This window comes from Vulpes lagopus, chromosome 7 (genome assembly GCF_018345385.1).
Source record: "Vulpes lagopus strain Blue_001 chromosome 7, ASM1834538v1, whole genome shotgun sequence".
NCBI classification, from domain to species: Eukaryota; Metazoa; Chordata; class Mammalia; order Carnivora; family Canidae; genus Vulpes; species Vulpes lagopus.
In genome coordinates this window covers 49,434,369-49,452,546 of record NC_054830.1, presented here as the reverse complement: position 1 = coordinate 49,452,546, position 18,178 = coordinate 49,434,369, and the positions used below count along the sequence as shown (strand labels likewise).

Sequence of the window (18,178 nt, the reverse complement as noted above, 5' to 3'; positions counted from 1 at the left end):
CACAGCGATTAACAACCTCATTCAAAATGACAAACAATGGGTGCAAATATCAAACAATGAGACCCATTTGGACATATGTTAAAATTAACAGGTCAACATAAAATATGCTGACATGATACTAGAACATCCTAACCAGATCATAATTTCTGAGAGTTATGAAATAATACCTTACTATACTCAGTGGTACAAATAATTTAGATTCTTGGGTTTTATTTGACTTTTTGTATTTTAGGAATGGGGAGAAGAAAATCTCAGCATCAGAAGACAGTAAAAATGATAAAAATAAAATTTGTTTTGGTTGGCAATATGAGAAAACAAAGGCTTAAAGAACTTAAATTTGCAGCTTGAGGAAAGAACCGAATAATGAAAAATTTGTACGCAATTAATTTCACCTCCACTAAGGTAAAGGGACAAACATATAAAAAGGCTTAAGTTTTTGTTTTTGCTTTTTTAAGATTTCATATATTTATTCATGAAAAACAGAGAGAGGCAGAGACATAGGCAGAGGGAGAAGCAGGTTCCTTTCAGGGAGCCCAACATGGGACTTGATCCCCTGACCCGGCATCACACCCTGAGCCAAAGGCAGACGCTCAACCACTGAGCCACCCAGGCGCCCCAAGGTTTAACTTTTTAATCTTATTTTAGTCATAGCTCTATGTTACACAAATAAGTAATTCCCAATAAAACTGAAAATATTATCCACAGAAGAGATTTCTCCCTTTAAGTTAATACTGGAGGTGGCATCTGGTGGTGATGATTGTGTAAGAGCCAATGAAAATTAAGTATACTTACAATTTTATTTTCCTGTAAGGTTAAAGAATCTGAAATGGTTTATTAAGAAACAAAGTCGAAGAAACAAAGTCGAAGATTTTATAACTGAAGTTATAAAATCTCTTTCATTACTGACTTTAAGAAAAGGACAAATTAGGGCAGCCTGGTGGCTCAGTGGTTTAGCGCCGCCTTCAGCCCAGGGCCTGATCCTGGAGACCGGGGATCAAGTCCCATGTCAGGCTCCCTGCATGGAACCTGCTTCTTCCTCTGCCTGTGTCTCTGCCTCTCTCTCTCTCAAAGAAATAAAATCTTAAAAAAGAAGAAAGAAAGAAAAAGAAAGAAAGAAAAAGAAAGAAAGAAAGAAAGAAAGAAAGAAAGAAAGAAAGAAAGAAAGAAAGAAAGAAAGAAAAAGAAAGAAAGAAAGAAAAAGAAAGAAAGAAAGAAAGAAAGAAAGAAAGAAAGAAAGAAAAGGACAATTTTGTACTTAAGTACATATAAACAAAGTCACAATCTAACCATAACAAAAAAAATCCTATGAGCCCATCAGTTTTCCCCCTTTGTCCTAGTTTCTTTTTTGCTGGGGAGAGGCATTATGGGATAATAATAGCAGGAAATAAGGTGGAGCAGCTGCACAGGCAAGATGAGGTACAGTGCTGTGTTTTACCTCCATTCTCGTCTACTGCTGGTGGGGTCTCACTGAAAATCAGATTAGCTGTTTGGGGAAACAAAGCAGTTATCAAAACATCTGGGTTCAAATCCCCCCCCCCCCCCCGAATTCCCAGAACTTTTTAGGGCTTCTGGCAAGTTTCAGGTAATAGTAGCAGAAGAAGCCAAGATGAAGAGATTTCTAGTATTTGGGAAGAGGAGTGTGTGTGTACACGCACCTGAGTGTGAAAAGGATGTTTACTCTAATGTTAGAAATGTGATACACGTAGAGAAAACGAATTGGAATGGAGGCCAGATTTTGAACTAGATTGCTTCTTTTTCTTTTTGTAATAAATTAATTTGCATCATGTTCTATTTTTTAAAAAGATTTTATTTATTTATTTGAGAGAGAGTACAGGGCGGGAGAGGAGAAGCAGACTCCCTGATAAGCAGGGAGCTCCATACAGGATTAGATCTCAGGATCCTGGGATCATGACCTGAGCAGAACAGATGCTTAACCGACTGAGCCACCCAGGCACGCTGAGCTACATAGCTTCTATTTTAGTCCCACAAATCTATGGAAATAATTCATATGAGCGCATTATAAAGAGAAGAAAGGACTATCCTAAATTTTTACAGTAATACAAAATATAGCTCACTAAACTTCATGTTAATATTGTTGCTTTCTTCACTAAAAAAAAAAAAAAATACAAAAAACCTTCTAACTAATGGCAATCATAATTAGTCACTAAAATTTCCCTTTTCAGGTCAAAACATTATATCATTACTGCAAAAACCATTACACATAAAAATATAATGTTAAATGGGTAACACATTTATAGTTTTCTTTTACAGAGGGAAATGACACAAAAATTGATCAGGTTTGCTTAATATTAGAATGTGCATTACAGACCATTTTTTCCAGTTATTCTATTAGGTTAAACCATCTCTTCATTGCTAATAGCCAGTAGGTCTAAAACGGTGAGCAAAAATCAGCATGCCAGTTCCCTTTACCATCTTCTGCAGCTTGGATAGAACGCAAAACTTTAAGGCTAGTTTAATAACATTGCAATACAGGTGGTATCTAATGCAAGTAACAGATGTACTATTGGAAAATTGAGTTCAAACCAATTATTTTCTTTCCTTTTTAAAAAAAAAAAAAAAAAAGATTTTATTCAGCTATTCCTGAAAGACACACACAGAGAGAGAGGCAGAGACATAGGTAAAGAGAGAAGCAGGCTCCCTGCGGGAAGCCCAATGAGGGACTGGATCCCAGGACCCTGGGATCACGCTGTGAGCCAAAGGCAGATAGATGCTCAACCACTGAACCACTCAGGTGCCCTCAAACCAATTATTTTCAAATATTAAATTCTCTTAAAATATATTAAGCATTTAAAAGAACCTCATCATATATTCCTTTATAAAAAAGGAAACTTTTTTAAAGATTTAAAATCTTTATAAAGATTTAAAAAGATTCAAATAATTGGTATCTACTTTGTATGTGAATGCAGTTCTTTTATACATATTTTCTTTAAAGAACTGGCACTATTTGACATGCTAAAAGTAACTAAAAACAGGGGCACCTGGCTGGTTCAGTCAGTAGAATATGTACTTTTGATCTCAGGGTTGTGGGTTCGAGCCCTACCTTGAGTGTAGAGATTACTTAAAAAAAAATTAAAAACTAAGAATACTGTTCAGGTCACTGGTTTAACATTTTATGAAAACTTCAGAAGGAACCCAAACTTTGAACTATTTCATTGTGATTATGCTTAAAGGGCCAGATAACTCTCAAATCCCTTCCAACTCCATGATTCATATTAATTCTAATAAGCTGAATTGCAACCACCCCACTTTCTCCTGGAAGCTGAATACAAACGTATCAAACTAGGTTGTGCCTAACCTAAAAAGGGAGAAGGGCGCCTCAGGAATAATATCCAGTGAATATCAGGTTCTCCAGGAAGTAGGGATAAGACAAATAAGTACCCTTTCTTCAGTTTGCATTTTACTTGATGGCGATCCAACATATATATGAATGCTGGAGGGTGCTCTCCCTATTATTGGTCTAAAACTGGAGCTAACAGGGAGGGGCACCTGGCTGGCTTGGTACAGCATGAGACTCTTGATCTCCCAGCTGTAAATTCAAGCTCCACATTGGGTGTTAGACATTACTTAAAATAAACATATAAAATCTTAAATAAAATAAAGTGAAATAAAATTGGAGCTAACGATATGCAACTATTTCACAAAATGAAACATTATTCTACCTATTCTGGCCTAATCCTAATCTATTTAAAGACAATATGTAATATTGAAACATAAGTTTCATACAGATAAAATATTCTTTTCCATTTCTTAATGAGAATTCTGCTGTCAGATGCTCTAGAACTGGTCTCCTCAGGAGGTGACTTGTTATTTAGGACGGTGGAGGGCATGGGATTTGTTTTCTTTAGACCTCTACAAAGCTTGTTTTTTATTTTTCCTTGGAGGCAGCGGCGGGTCTCTACCCGATATTCAGGGATATACTAAATTTGGGGTTAAGAGTATATAGTTGGCACAAATTCAGTGCTCGAGTGGGAACTATAAATGATTTCTTTAATTGTATGCCAAACTGAATAATCTCCCAGGGAAAAGAACCTCCTCCTCCTGCCTTTCCTACCTCCTGCCCCTCCCCCACCAACACTGCCTCCCTGCTGTGTAAAGAGCCCTTTGTCCTGCCCCGCACTTATCTAGCTGTTTGGCCATATTGACAGGCCAACTAAAAGCATAATAAGGGAGTCAGTCTGACATAAGCAGCTGGCAATTTGAAACAAAAATCTTCCTTTTCTACTCAGACCAAATCCTGCTGCAGAAGTCTCAGGCTCCTCCCATGCTTCCATCTATTTTTCAAACACGGCAGCAAGGAATTCGGCATTTTCCCTTCATTAGATAGCACATCAAAAACTTGAATCCCCAGATAGAGAAACAAATTCTTACAAATTCATATATCCACTGCCTATTTTATGATTCGTAACATAGGTCAAGGAGTATTCCCAGCTCTGGGTGAATATACATAATGAACATAGCTAAGGAAATGATTCTTACCACTTCAATTTGCAATCTAAACTCTGAAGATTCTCAGACTACAAGAAGACAGAAAAGCACAGAAATCAGTCAGACCAAACCAACACTTGTATACATAAAGCAAAACTTGACAATAATCTTAGTGTTTTAACTGTAGGAAGATACTATTCCAATAAGCAAAAAATTCCTTTTCCCTGTCTTTATATCAAAGATACTTAATATGACCCTTGCATCTCTCCCTGAGGTATTCAGCAAACAAAATCAATATGATGGAAAAACTGAGTGAGGCAGGATGGGATTACAAATTCCTTGTTCAGTGAAGGCTCCTATAAAGTAGGCTGAGATTTAGCTTCATTGTTTCTTTATTATCTCTCATGGTTTCCTTCATAAAGTGTTAAGAGCTTTTTCTAAAGTAATGCTTTCTAACAGGCCCCCCTCCCATCATTACTGGATATCAGTTTAGAACTGAATATACAAGAGGATACTTTTCATAAGACTCTAAATGATTTAACAAAATATGTATTAATAAATGAAAGAAATATTCTATCTTTCATGAATTCCTCTGAATCTTTACAAGAGAGATCAATCGCTGCAAGTGAAAGGCTTAAAGTGCCATTTCATCACATATTTTGGAATTTTGGGCAGTAAAGAATGGTACCAATCCTCGTCTACCACAGACGCATTACACTTATTTTCTAAAGACTGCCTCTAAAAGGACTTTTTTCAAGTAGGTTCCATGCCCAGCGTGGAGCGCAACGTGGGGCTTGAACCCACAACCCTGAGATCCAGACCTGAGCTGATATCAAATTGGAAGCTTAACCAACTAAGCCACCCAGGCAGCCCTGAGAGGATGTTTTTAATCAAATTACAAATAACTACAAGTTGTACTACTAAATATACATTATCTCACATATTTTACAGAGTTCAGAGCAACTTTTGTCTTAAAGAAAATAGCCTTATCAGTAAGTTTTAGTTTTCAATACATGAAACAATTTTTTTATAAATAAAATTCACTGCTCGGCCTTTTGGTTTCAGATTAAGCTGACAAATCACCAGAGCTGAACCAGAAGTTAGAAGAAAATTTTATTCTTGATCATAATCCAATTTTCAATAATAAGATGTATCCAGTGAATGTTGTTAACTCTGGCCTCATGTTTCATTAAGTTATTTCAACACAAAGAGAATAAGGCAAGGTTCTCTGCACATCTCCAGTTTGCAATTTGTTATTTTCCCATCGAAAAGCAAAAAATGAGATGGCAACCCTCCACTACAAAGGCCAGAGTAAGTTCAAAGAAGTATGTAAGTTCCTAGAGACAAAAAATAGTATCAGAATACACAAAAATTTTCAAGCATGGTTTAAAAATCCTATGAAGGGATCCCTGGGTGGCGCAGCGGTTTAGCGCCTGCCTTTGGCCCCCAGGGCGCGATCCTGGAGACCTGGGATCGAATCCCAGGTCGGGTTCCCGGTGCATGGAGCCTGCTTCTCCCTCTGCCTGTGTCTCTGCCTCTCTCTCTCTCTCTGTGTGACTACCATAAATAAAAAAATAAAAAAATAAAAAAAATAAAAAAATAAAAAAAAATCCTATGAAAAGGGCCTCTATGATCTTTTAAAAAAATTACATCAAGATCACAATGGGTTCCAAACATTAGAAAATACAAGTGAAAAAGCAATTATTTTACAAGGTAACTTTCACATTATGTAATAACTTAAACTAAAGGACATTTACATTTATCTAAGTTGTGTTAAACAGCCAGTATGAGTGAAGCCATACCGGCTCTTTTTATTAATTTGGCATCTTTTACCCTTAATACTAATAAGAACAGAACCACCTAAAATATTATTCATTAAAGGTTGTATTTCATTAGTCCGTTTGTATTGCTGAAAGACAACGCAAGCCACATTTGTGAATGACGAAACTCATTTCCATTCTTTTTGGTTCCTTGCCACAAATGCCAGAGTCAGATTACACATTATAGATGATTGTGGGATTTAAGTACATTTACATGAAACTGAAAATATCAAAATTCTGGGAAAAAAAATACGATGCAAGAGTCTTGGAGGGGTGGGGGCAAAGAAAACACACTGACATCTATTAGATACTGTGTAAATGGTGGGTATATTTGGGTGGTGGTTTTCTTCAAGTACTTCTACACTCAACAAACTGTTCTTCCTAATCAAAGATCTTCCTAATGTGCAAGAGCTGTGGGGGAAGGGTAGACCACATAAGGGACTCAGAGGCTGTCTTCTCAAGTATCCTGTCCTCTAGACTTACTCGATTTCTGAATCTTCCTTCTGGTCTATCCTTTATTTCAAACGGATCATGGCCAAACACACATCCTATGATCTTAGCAGACTATATCCAACACATATATAATGAATTGATTTTATAAGTCAAACGCCAAAGAAATAATCTAATCTAGCGAAAAGTCTATACTAATACAGAAATTAAGGAAATACTTTCGAGATTTATATTTAGAAATCATTCCAAAAAGAGCAGTTATTTTTAGTTATAATTCCCAATGTAGTAATACGTTTAGCAAAACATCTATTCAATAAGGTAAATGTGGCCTAGCAATTTGAGAGAAGGAGGTACACAAACAAAATATGGTTTTAAATGGAGTGAAAAATTAAAACTCTATTGGAACTTTCAGACCTATCCAAGAACAAATCCCCAGATAAAAACCAAAACCAAAAACCAAACAAGAAAGAAGAGTCTAACTATGATCCAGTTTCCAGATGCTGATATCCATAAATGGGTAGGTTATGAATTGCTAACTCTCATCTTCCATCAATAAAACGCAAACCAGCTCAGCAGTCAAAATTCCCAGGAAAGCAAGGTTTCTTCTTAGTCCTGAAGCAGCCATTGCCTAAGTGCAGCTCCCTGCAGCCAACAGCATTAATGGACGCTGCACTGCTGTCCTTCCCTGGAGACAGCAGCCAGCACTACTCAAGCTTCTCACGTAGCAACCAGAGCTCCAGAGCCAGCAGCTGCTGCTGCCTTGTATACTCACCCCTGTGATCCAACCCAAAGGAACAACCTTCTCCTTACCCCACCCCCACTCCTTACACACTTTTTTCTTTTTTCTTTTTTTTTTTTTTTTTGGACCAGTGCTCCATGCCAGAAGGGCTGGAATTATGCTTTTAGAAACAAACAATCCTAAGGTCATTCTTTTAGTTTTAAACTAAGACCTTTTTTTAAAAAAATCAAAATTTACCAACTAAATCACAAATATCCATGTTTAAATTAAGCCAGCAATTTAGGAGTGAAGATTAAGTTTTCAAAGGCCAATTTTCCAAACACACTCTTTACAGTCAAATTTAAATTTGCAGCTAGAGACAGAGCCTTGTGTTTTGTCTTATCAAAGAACATTATTCATTTTTCTATACATAATGACAGTGTGAGTAGCCCTTAAAGACTCTAATCCCATAACGGGCCAGAATTTTGGGCTATAGAAGGAAACTAATGATCCTCCTGAGAAAACTGGAAGAAATCCAATAAAAAAATTTTTTTTTTCCATATGTCCTCCAAGAGGCCCAGAAACCTCTGATTATGTGAATATTCTTGCTTTAGTCCTAGCTCACATCCACATTCCACACATCTAAAATTACCCTTACAACTTCTCTCTTAGAGTGACCTAAAAACATTAATGACATAAAAATCAACCATCAAGAAATTTCCCCAAACAGGGTACACAAACATTCTCCTGAAAATCTCTAAACACTCAATTCAGCTGGATCCTTCCCAATCAAAAAGTATAGCTATGCAACATCTGCCCAACAACAACAAAAAAATGTAAATGTGACCTTGATCACAAATATGTCATTTAAAAGCAACTTGTTTAGTCAAGTTATAAAGGGAATTGGCAGAGAACCTGGGGGACTCTTTCAGTACTATGACTACGGAGAAAATTGAGAGAAATGAACTAAAAGTACAGACAAAGCCCAATGGAACCCTGAGCTCTGGGTAAGAAATGAGTTACTGGTGAACACATTGCACAAGTAACATGAGAAAGCAGAAAATGCAGGTCATACACGCACCCCTGACCCAGACCAGCAGAGCTGGCTGCAGCATCAGTATCCAAGGGAAAGACCAGTTATTCCTACAAAGTGAGACAAGCAAAGGCGCTCTATAGAATAAATTAGCATAGAAGGGGCTTTCCCGACAGTTCAACTTTCCCTCTCACGCGATTCACCTACTTAAAAAAAAAAAAAAACCAGGGCTTTTTCTTACCACCATTCACCTCACATCCCTGGCTTCCACGCAGAGGGAAAGGATATTCATACAGGGTAAAATTTTCTGCTTTTAAAGACGTGCTCAAATGATCGCTCTCCACGCCCAAGGCAGGAAAAACGACACAATCTGGCTCAACTCCAACCTCGAACCCTACAAATTCAATGAGGCTATCTCCGATACTGGGGCATACGCCACTGAGAGCCCAAGAATGTGAAGTGGGGGTGGCGAAGGTAACGTCTTTAGTGTGGGGCAAAGAAGCAATCTATCTGCGATGGGGACCGGAGAAGGAGACGGAAGGCGTCCAGGAACACTATGGGGGGGGGGTCAAGGCCCCCCCCCTCAAGAGATCAGAGTTGTCACAAGGCCGCGCGAAACGGGGTGGGGGTGGGGGTGGGGGTGAGGAGGGAGGAGAAAAGTATGCCTGTGCATTTTTAGAGGAGGGCAGGGAGAGGCCTATCCTCAAGTAAAAGGTAAACGTGGAGTAGGCAGTTCCCAGGAAAAGGGGTGAAGAGGCGTGGGGGAGGGGAAGCGTCCTGATCCAGGAAAGGCACGAAAAGGGTAGTGGGGTCGACCAGATGACGGCGGGGGCCGCTCTCCCTGGGAAAGGGGGTGCAACGGTGTGTGTGGGGGGCAGCGAGAGGGATGAGAAGGGGCAGCATCCTCCGGTGAAAAGCCTGGGGAGGGCCCAGGCCCACGTCCCGAGAGCGAGCGCGGGCAGACGGAGGAGGTGACCCTTCCCTCCCTCCCCCAGGGCCCGGTCGTGAGGGTAGGTCTCTCTTTTCTGTCGGACCCTTACCTTGTCCCAGGCGCTGCCGGGGCCTGGGGCCGGGCTGCGGCGCACAGCACTCCCGGGAGGCAGCAGGACTCGAGTTAGGCCCAACGCGGCGCCACGGCGTTTCCTGGCCGGGAATGGCCCGTGCCCGTGAAGTGGGGGTGGGGGGCAGAAAGGCGGAGCGAGCCAAAGGCGGGGAGGGGGAAGGGCCAGGGAAGAAGGGGGGGGCCGGCACTACAGTGTTGGCGGACTGGCGGGACTGGGGCTGCGTGAGTCTCTCAGCGCAGGCGGGCGGCGGCCGCCCCTCCCCCGGCGGCGGCGGCGGCGGCGGCGGCAGCTCACTCAGCCCGCTGCCCGAGCGGAAACGCCACTGACCGCACGGGGATTCCCAGCGCCGGCGCCAGGGGCACCCGGGACACGCCCCCTCCCGCCGCGCCATTGGCCTCTCCGCCCACCGCCCCTCACCCATTGGCCAGTTCGCCGCCAATCAGCGGAAGCCGCCGGGGCCTCCTAGAGAAGAGGCTGTGCTCTGGGGCTCCGGCTCCTCAGAGAGCCTCGGCTAGGTAGGGGAGCGGGACTCTGGTGGGAGGGGGGGGTCCGGTGGACGGGCGGGGAGATGGGTGGCTGAGGCGGTCCGACCGAGAGACGCGGGTCGCCTTTCCCCGCGGGAAGTCGGGGGTGTAACGTCTGTTAGCTGGAAGGGAAAGAGGTTGGCCAGAAGTAGGCAGGACCGTGGCCCGCCCTGCGGCAACCGGAGGGGGAGGGAGGAGAGCGGAAAAGGCTTGAATCCGGACGGGGCCATTGCTCCTGCAGAAGGAGGAGCGCTTCCGGCTCACCTCTCGTCACTGATTGGCCGCTTCTCCTCCCGCCGTGTGTGAAAACACAAATGGCGTGTTTTGGTTGGAGTAAAGCGCCTGTCAGTTACAGCCTCGGGAGTGCGCAGCCGCCTGGGGACTCTCGCATTGCTCCCTGGGTGGGATGGGTAGGTAGACGGGGTGGGGAGAGAGCTGGAGCAGCGGGCGCGGCCGACCTCCCGCGGGGGCGGGGGGGTCAGTGAAAGTGCCTCCCGAGCCGGCGTCCCGCCGCCCGCCCCTCCTCGCGGGGAGTAGGGTTACCCGCCGCCTGTTTGGCTTCGGCACCTGATTGGCTGCTGAAGCCCGGGGAACGGCCCCATGCCATTGGCTCGGGTCCCGATTGAGCGAAACCACCGAGCGGGTCAGCAGGGGGGGCGAGGAGGCGGTCGTTGGTACGGTCCTTCCCGAGGCCCAGCGCCGCAGTGTCTGGCCCCGCGCCCCTGCGCAACGTGGCAGGAAGCGCGCGCTGGAGGCGGAGGCGGAGGCGGAGGCGGGCTGCTGGGCCGAGGCTTCTGGGTGGCGGCGACCGCGGCTCCGCCCCGGGCGTCCGCCGCCTGAAGGACGAGACTAGCTGGATCCGCTCGCGGACTCGCGGGGGTGGGGGGAGGAGCGGGGGTCGGTCCTGCTGGTTTGTGGGAGGGAGGTGCGTGGTCTCCGAAAATCGGCGCGAGCTGCAATCCTGAGGGATCTGCAGTGGAGGAGGCGGAGAGAAGGCCGCACCCTTCTCGGTAGGGGGAGGGGAGTGCCGCAATACCTTTATGGGAGTTCTCTGCTGCCTCCTGCCTCCTAAGGACCGCCCTGGGCCTAGAAGAATCCCTCCCTCCCCCGCGATCTCGTCATCGCCTCCATGTCGGGTTGCTCCTTCTCGATGGTGGGCGGGACTCTCTGTGCCCAGGCTTTACCTGGTGTCTGGGCGTTGTCCTGCAGGGGACTGAGCAGGTGTGAGATTTCTCTCTTCCCCCTGCTTGAGTTTGTGTCACAAAATAATTATAATAGGGGTGGAGGAGGGAAATGGGAGTCCAGGCATTCATCTCGGGCTGATTTTATGCAGCAAGGCTGCGTGTTATTACTACTTAAGATCGTTTTTGTAGTGCTTTTCCTGTGGATAAAAGGAGGTTAAGGGCATGGTCATCTGAGTTTTTTACTCACGTCGTTTGAGAACGTTGCTTACACCACCAAAGTGTAGCATTTTAAATTAGATACTAATCTTAAAATTTTAGGCCCTTTCCGTGCGTCCCTAGGGTTAGGGATCATAGCAACTCATACTCTTACTTTGAATCCATTTTGCATTTCTTTTACTTGCTCTTTCAGTCCCCAGATATAGATAGCATTGGCTTTCTCCTCTCCTGTTTTTGGCAGCCCGGTGAGTCATCAAACCAGACAGATCAGTTCTACTGCCAATTAAGGCTACCCAGTTTGAGGTGAGGCCTCTTACCCAGTAATGCATTTTTTTCCTCCTTGAATGTTTACCTTGTTTTACACTTGATCTTTTTCCTCAGCTAGGATTCTACCTGTTGATCCCTTTCTCTTCAGAGTCCGGATGACCTTGACTGTTGCCTTAATGAGAATTAGATATGAGGTTCAGTAACATCTCCCTTTTATCTTCTTTGAATACCTCTCAATCCATCTTTTTATTTCTGTTCTCATCAGTTAGTAACTGGGCTTGATTGATGTAACGCTGATAGCCTCCACACTGGTGTCTCTGCCTCTGGAATCCTCTTCTGAGCCATCTAACGTGTTGCTGTGACAACTGTCCTAACATACAGAGTTGAAAATGACTGATGGAACCTCTTACATTAGCTCCTACTACTTACAGGATGAATTCATCAACGGGAAGGTGATACACAAGGCGCCTCAAAAGAGCTAACCTCCTATTTCTTGACAGCTTTTTCATTTGCTACAATTTTCTACATCGACTTCAAACCTTACACCTCTGGAGTCATACTGAATTGTTTACCCAAATCATAGTGCCATTGTCCCATCTCTGTAGGCTGGTTCCTTCTGGAATGGCACCCGGGCTGCTCCTTACTCTTCAAGATGGTTAAGATTCAAATACCATCTCCCCTATGATCTTGTCTTCTGTGATCTATCTTCCTATAAGCCAGACACCCCTAAAGAAGGGTTTGCAGTGCTTTCTCCTGAAATGATAGCAGGTCGAATCAGCATTTCTCAGGTTGTTGTCCTTGCTCATTTAAATTATTTTAACTATTCTGAACTTCTTGAGGGCACAGGTTCTTGTTAAGTCTTGTACCACTAAGCTCCTAGTATATTCCTTGAAATGTAAAATGGAATGAGTGACATGTGGATGTCTCTATAAGGTTTGATAGGTTATTGGTCTCTCAGGTAGTTTTTTAGTGATTTAGGTTAGCACTGTCCAATAGAATGTTCTGCATTTTTGCCAACCTGTATGGTAGCCACCAACCATATATTACTATTAAGCACTGGAAATGTGGCTACTGTGGCTAAAAAGAACTGAATTTTCAACTTGATATAATTTAAATTGCCACTGTGTACATTGTAGCTATAGCCACAAACTTTTGTTGGTGGGTTGCTAAACACTTAATATGAACGTTGATAATTTTTTCTTCATAATGAGCAGTAGGAAAACAAAAGTTGGCCCATTTAATTTTTTTCCCTACTTGTTTGACCTGTATCTGTACTAAAGCTGTACTTAGCTGAAAACTAAATTGAACAAGCCGTTACTAAAGTGAAACTTGCCTTAGACAACAGTATGTTGAAAAAGCAAGGGTTAACTCATTTGGATTTCAAAAAAGAATGGATAATGAATTTTAGGAAATTGGGATCTCATTAAACCGTAATGGTGACAGAAATTTAGTTAGGAATAGGGCCATATTTGATATTAATGAAACCAGCTCTAAATTTCAGTCCTATAAGTTCTCATTTTTGGAGGAACTTCATCAGAGGAGGCCAGGCCTTAAGTGTCCTATTTTGTTAGGAAACCATCACAAAGTTAGTTTCAACCTGATGAGTTAATAGACCTGTCCTGACACCAAAATATTTTTATTTATCTGCTAATCTAGCATGTTGTAAATTTCAGTTGTGTTTTTAAAAGACCAGGGTTTTTTACTTTAAATTTCTCAGAATATGAACCCTTAGGATAGGAGTCTTAAAACTGAGTGCACACAGATAGTTGGCTTGTTATTTAATGCAGATTTCCAGTCTCACAGCCAGAGATTCTGAATCCACTTAAAACAGGGGTGGGAAGCACTGGAATTCTGTATCATGTTCCTTACTTGCTTATGTTGGGAGCCCAGGAACCGCACTACAAATACAGCCACCCTGCTATGGTACATTTATATATCTGGCAAAAATGATTACAACCTCAGAGAGAAACCTCTTTCTAGTACTTTGTGCACTTTCTACTTCGTAATTTTTTTTTCCTCAAGTTTATTTTTTCCTTTAGAAAAACAAGTTGAGAGATGAAGAGTGGTAATATTTAATAGTTTTGGAAACTTGCAGGTCAGATTCTTTTTCTTGTAAAAGGAATGTTAAAATATTCCATTTCTTTGAATAACAGTATTGCCTTTGTTGTCTTTTTTTCCACTAAATGCATGTGTCAGGGACTGATTTTTGATTCCCCAGTGCCTAAACACAGCTGGGTACTCCAATTAATGTTGGTTTTATTAATTTATACATGAAATTGGTTTTCAAATAATAGCTAAGTCCACAAAACATCGACACAGACTCCTTTTATGGAGAAATTTTAGGCTCATACTTAACCCAAGTCTCCTCATTCTATTTATAAAGGAGACTGATGATGCATCATGGTCTCTAAATGCATTTGTCCACTGTGGAGCTCTTCCTTGGATTTCCTGTATGAACCATTCCTCTTCCTGTGCTTCACTTCCTTGGGCTTTATTTATTTTTTGATAAACCAGCTACCTATCTCTTGTTGAAGTAGAGCCATTTTGTTTCTTATATTTCTAGGATAAAAGTATATTGAACACTTACATGAGAAAGTTGGAGGTTTTTAAATTTTTTTAGATTTGCAAAATTTGAACATGTTTTTGCTATATAGTTTTTTTTTTCTTTAAGATTTTATTTATTTTTAGGGAGAGGGAGAGAGAATCTCTAGCAGATTCTCCCACTGAGTGCAGAGCCCAGCATGAGGATTGATCTCAGGACCCTGAGATCATGACCTAAATTGAAGCCAAAAGTTGGGTGCTTATCTGATTAAGCCTCCTAGGCACCCCTCTGCCATATATTTTTTTAAGCAGAGGAGGTTTGGTATAATTATGCTTTGCAACTGTTAATCCAGAATATGATAGGTATCAGCATCACAAGGGTAAGACTACTCTTTTAGGCCAATCTTAATTCTAGAGCACTTTGTTAGTAATATGTGTAGGAATCCAGTACCTTTACTCGGAGGGCTGAGAATTCTTGATTTTGTTAATCTGGTGGCATACTACTTTATAGTGGAGGACTTCTCCAGAAGACATTATTTCTTTTTTTTTTAATTATTTTTTTTATTTTTATTTATTTATGATAGAGAGAGAGAGAGAGAGAGGCAGAGACAGGCAGAGGGAGAAGCAGGCTCCATGTACCAGGAGCCCGACGTGGGATTCGATCCCGGGTCTCCAGGATCGCACTCTGGGCCAAAGGCAGGCGCCAAACCGCTGCGCCACCCAGGGATCCCCAGAAGACATTATTTCTTTATTTTCTTTTTTTTAAAAGATTTTATTTATTTATTCATGAGAATACACAGAAACGAGAGGGAGAGGGAGAGAGGGGCAGAGAGGGAAGCAGGCTCCATGCAGGCAGCCCCATGTGGGACTCCATCCCGGGTCTCCAGGATCACACCCTGGGCCGAAGGCGGCGCTAAACCGCCGAGCCACCCGGGCTGCCCTGGAAGACATTATTTCTTATCCATGACTCCCCATTCTTAATGGACTGGGTAAGAAACTGAATTGAGAACTGTTACTAGAGGGAATTAAACACTTAGGTTTATTTTATCCAAACCACGGTTGAACCTGATGGATTATTCCTGGTATGATATATACCTTCTTGGTGATTAGAGAAATTTATTTCTGCCTCTCATTATAGTCAAAGTCCGGATTACAGTTAATAATCCTGTTTTCCAGCTTTATGCCTCAAGTGTTTAGTCATCACTGATTTTTACCAGTTTTCCTGGTACTTAGCCTGTTTAATTTTGTATTTTGTTTTTAGCGTGTTTAAGATGTATCATCCTACTGACAGCACTAACACATTTTCAGATCATATTTATAGAACTGATTATTTACCAGCTAACGAACCCCACATCTAGTTTATAGATTCTGGTCAAATCAGTTAATATTCTTCACAGCCTTTCTTCTTTCTACTGATTTTTGGTTAAAAATCTCTTCCCAGACTTTTTTTTAATATAGATAATGACAGCATAATTCTATTGCATGCTATAGGCAAAGGCTAATGGAAACAATTGGGTTAGAAGAAATGAACTAATAATAATCAGTGCCAGCTATGTGGCACCCATAGAGTGCCAAACTCATTGCCAGTGTATTGAGTGTTGTCCTAATTCATAAAACCCCATCTTTCAGAGTAAGAAGCTAAAACTCCCATGAAATTGAACAAATTTTCTGTAGACACACCAACAAATTAAGGACCTAGGATTTAAACTTTGGTCAGGCTTGCTTAGTCAGTATTCCTTACCAGCATATGGTACTGCTTTCTCCAATGGAAAGTATTTCTTTTTAAATGGAACTGGTCTTTCAGGACATTAATCTGACTGCAGGATACTGGATGGGTTCCAAGGATGGAGAAATTTGAAGGTTCTTTTACAGTAGTAGTCAGACATGAGGTAATGTGGTTTGGTAAAGAGCAATGGCAATCCCAATGGGAAAAAAGTTAAAGGACTTGATAACTAATTGCAGTCACTGAGAACTGTGTCAGCACAAACTTCTCAAGGAAGCCTTTCTTGATGCCCTCAGCTCCATTGCATTAGGTCCCTGGCTTGAATGTTGTTCTAACACTTCTGACAATGACAAATTTAGTAATTGTGTAATTGGAGATTTTCCCTACTTTTAAAAAAACCTAGGGCAGCTCTGGTGGCTCAGTAGTTTAGCGCCGCCTTCAGCCCAGGGTGTGATCCTGGAGACCCGGGATCGAGTCCCTCGTTGGGCTCCCTGCATTGAGCCTGTTTCTCCCTCTGCCTGTGTTTCTGCCTCTCTCTCTCTGTGTCTCTCATGAATACATAAACTCTCTAAAAATAAAAATAAAAAAACCTAAAGGTTGCTTCTTGAGGGCAGCGCAGTGCTTATTTATGGCTGTGTCTGTTGCCTAAGCACAGGGAGGTTTTCAGGGGTAAAAGTAATACTAGGATTATGTTATTTACCTTTTCATTTTATTCTCACAAGTGTGCAGGGGCTACATGATGCGTGATAACGTTATTGATACTAATCAAATAGTGCTGTATATTCTTGAATTATCTAGAATTTCCCTAAGCAGTATGTTTAGGGTGTGAATATTTATATGTTTAAAAATTAGTTTTTTGGTTATACCTTCTATATAATCCCAGCAATATTTTGCGTTATTTTGAAATCCTGTAGTTTTCTGGGAGCCTAAAGCATAAACATAAGTATGTTCTGTGTCTTGGTGCAGTGTTTTAAATGTAAGTACAACTTTTTTTTAATAACTATTCTAAAATAAGCCAATTCATATTTTTCTAAAGAATGGATCATGGCTGGCTTAGTAAAACATGTGACTCTTGATGGAAGTTTTAAGTTTGAGCTTATATGACGTTGACAAAGTTGAGTTTATATGACATTGTTGGAGAAACATTATACAGTTGGAGTGCCTGGGTGGCTTAGTCTGTTGAGCATCTGATTGTTGATTTCAGCTCCTGTCATGATCTTAGGGTCATGGGTCAAGCCCCACATAGAGCTCCATGCTCAATGGGGAGTCTGCTTGAAATGCTATCCTTGTCCCCCCTACCTCTGCTCCTCCTGACTCATGCTGTTTCCCTCTCCCAAATAAAGAAGTCTTTTTAAAAAGCTACACAATAAGAAACTTTACCAAAAAATCATGGCAGTGCCATTTAACAGTACATTGTCCTATTAAGCATTTGTGTGCAGACATGAAGTCTGTTAATATCTGTAGAAGTATATTTAAACCTTAAACCTTGGGATGCCTGGGTGGCTCAGCGGTTTAGTGCCGCCTTCGGCCCAGGGTGTGATCCTGGAGACCTGGGTTTGAGTCTCACATTGGGCTCTTGCATGGAGTCTGCTTCTCCCTCTGCCTGTGTCTCTGCCTCTCTCCATGTCTCTCGTGAATAAATAAATAAAATCTTCTTTAAAATAAAAAATAGGGATCCCTGGGTGGCGCAGCGGTTTGGCGCCTGCCTTTGGCCCAGGGCGCAATCCTGGAGACCCGGGATCGAGTCCCACATCGGGCTCCCGGTGCATGGAGCCTGCTTCTCCCTCTGCCTATGTGTCTGCCTCTCTCTCTCTCTTACTCTGTGTGTGTGACTATCATAAATAAATAAAAATAAAAAAAATAAAAAGTAATCTCTACACCCAATGTGGGGCTCAAACTCACAAACCTGAGATTAGTAAGAGTCCCGTGCTCTACCAACTGAGCCAGCCAGGCATCCTTTGAGTAATTTTATAAAATCCCCTGATTTATCTTGGTGTTTTCACTAATGGTGAAAAACCAAAAGCTGATAAAACTGCTGGCATCTTGTCATTAATCAAGGCAGTGGCATCAAATTGTAGTAGTTATTCTTTACTGCTGTGCATTTGTAGGGTGAGGTGAGGGGCACCTGGGTGGCTCAGTTGGTTAAGTGTCTGACTCTTGGTTTTGGCTCAGGGTCACCTCTGCACTCCTCT

General features: G+C 42.1%; 1 protein-coding gene across 16 annotated transcripts in view; it reads right to left on the bottom strand.

Moving 5' to 3' along the window:
* SETD5 (SET domain containing 5) overlaps window positions 1-9,899 on the bottom strand; it is an 84,410-nt gene extending 74,511 nt beyond the window's left edge. For 15 of the 16 annotated variants that reach the window (XM_041761578.1, XM_041761574.1, XM_041761573.1 and 12 more), the window contains exon 1: window positions 9,508-9,899. The gene's annotated coding sequence lies outside the window, so the exon portion shown is untranslated. Of the gene's footprint in view, window positions 1-8,708; window positions 8,729-9,507 lie in introns of those variants that run through there. The other variant, XM_041761580.1, reaches the window with a different exon arrangement.
* Window positions 9,900-18,178: the final 8,279 nt, after the last annotated feature.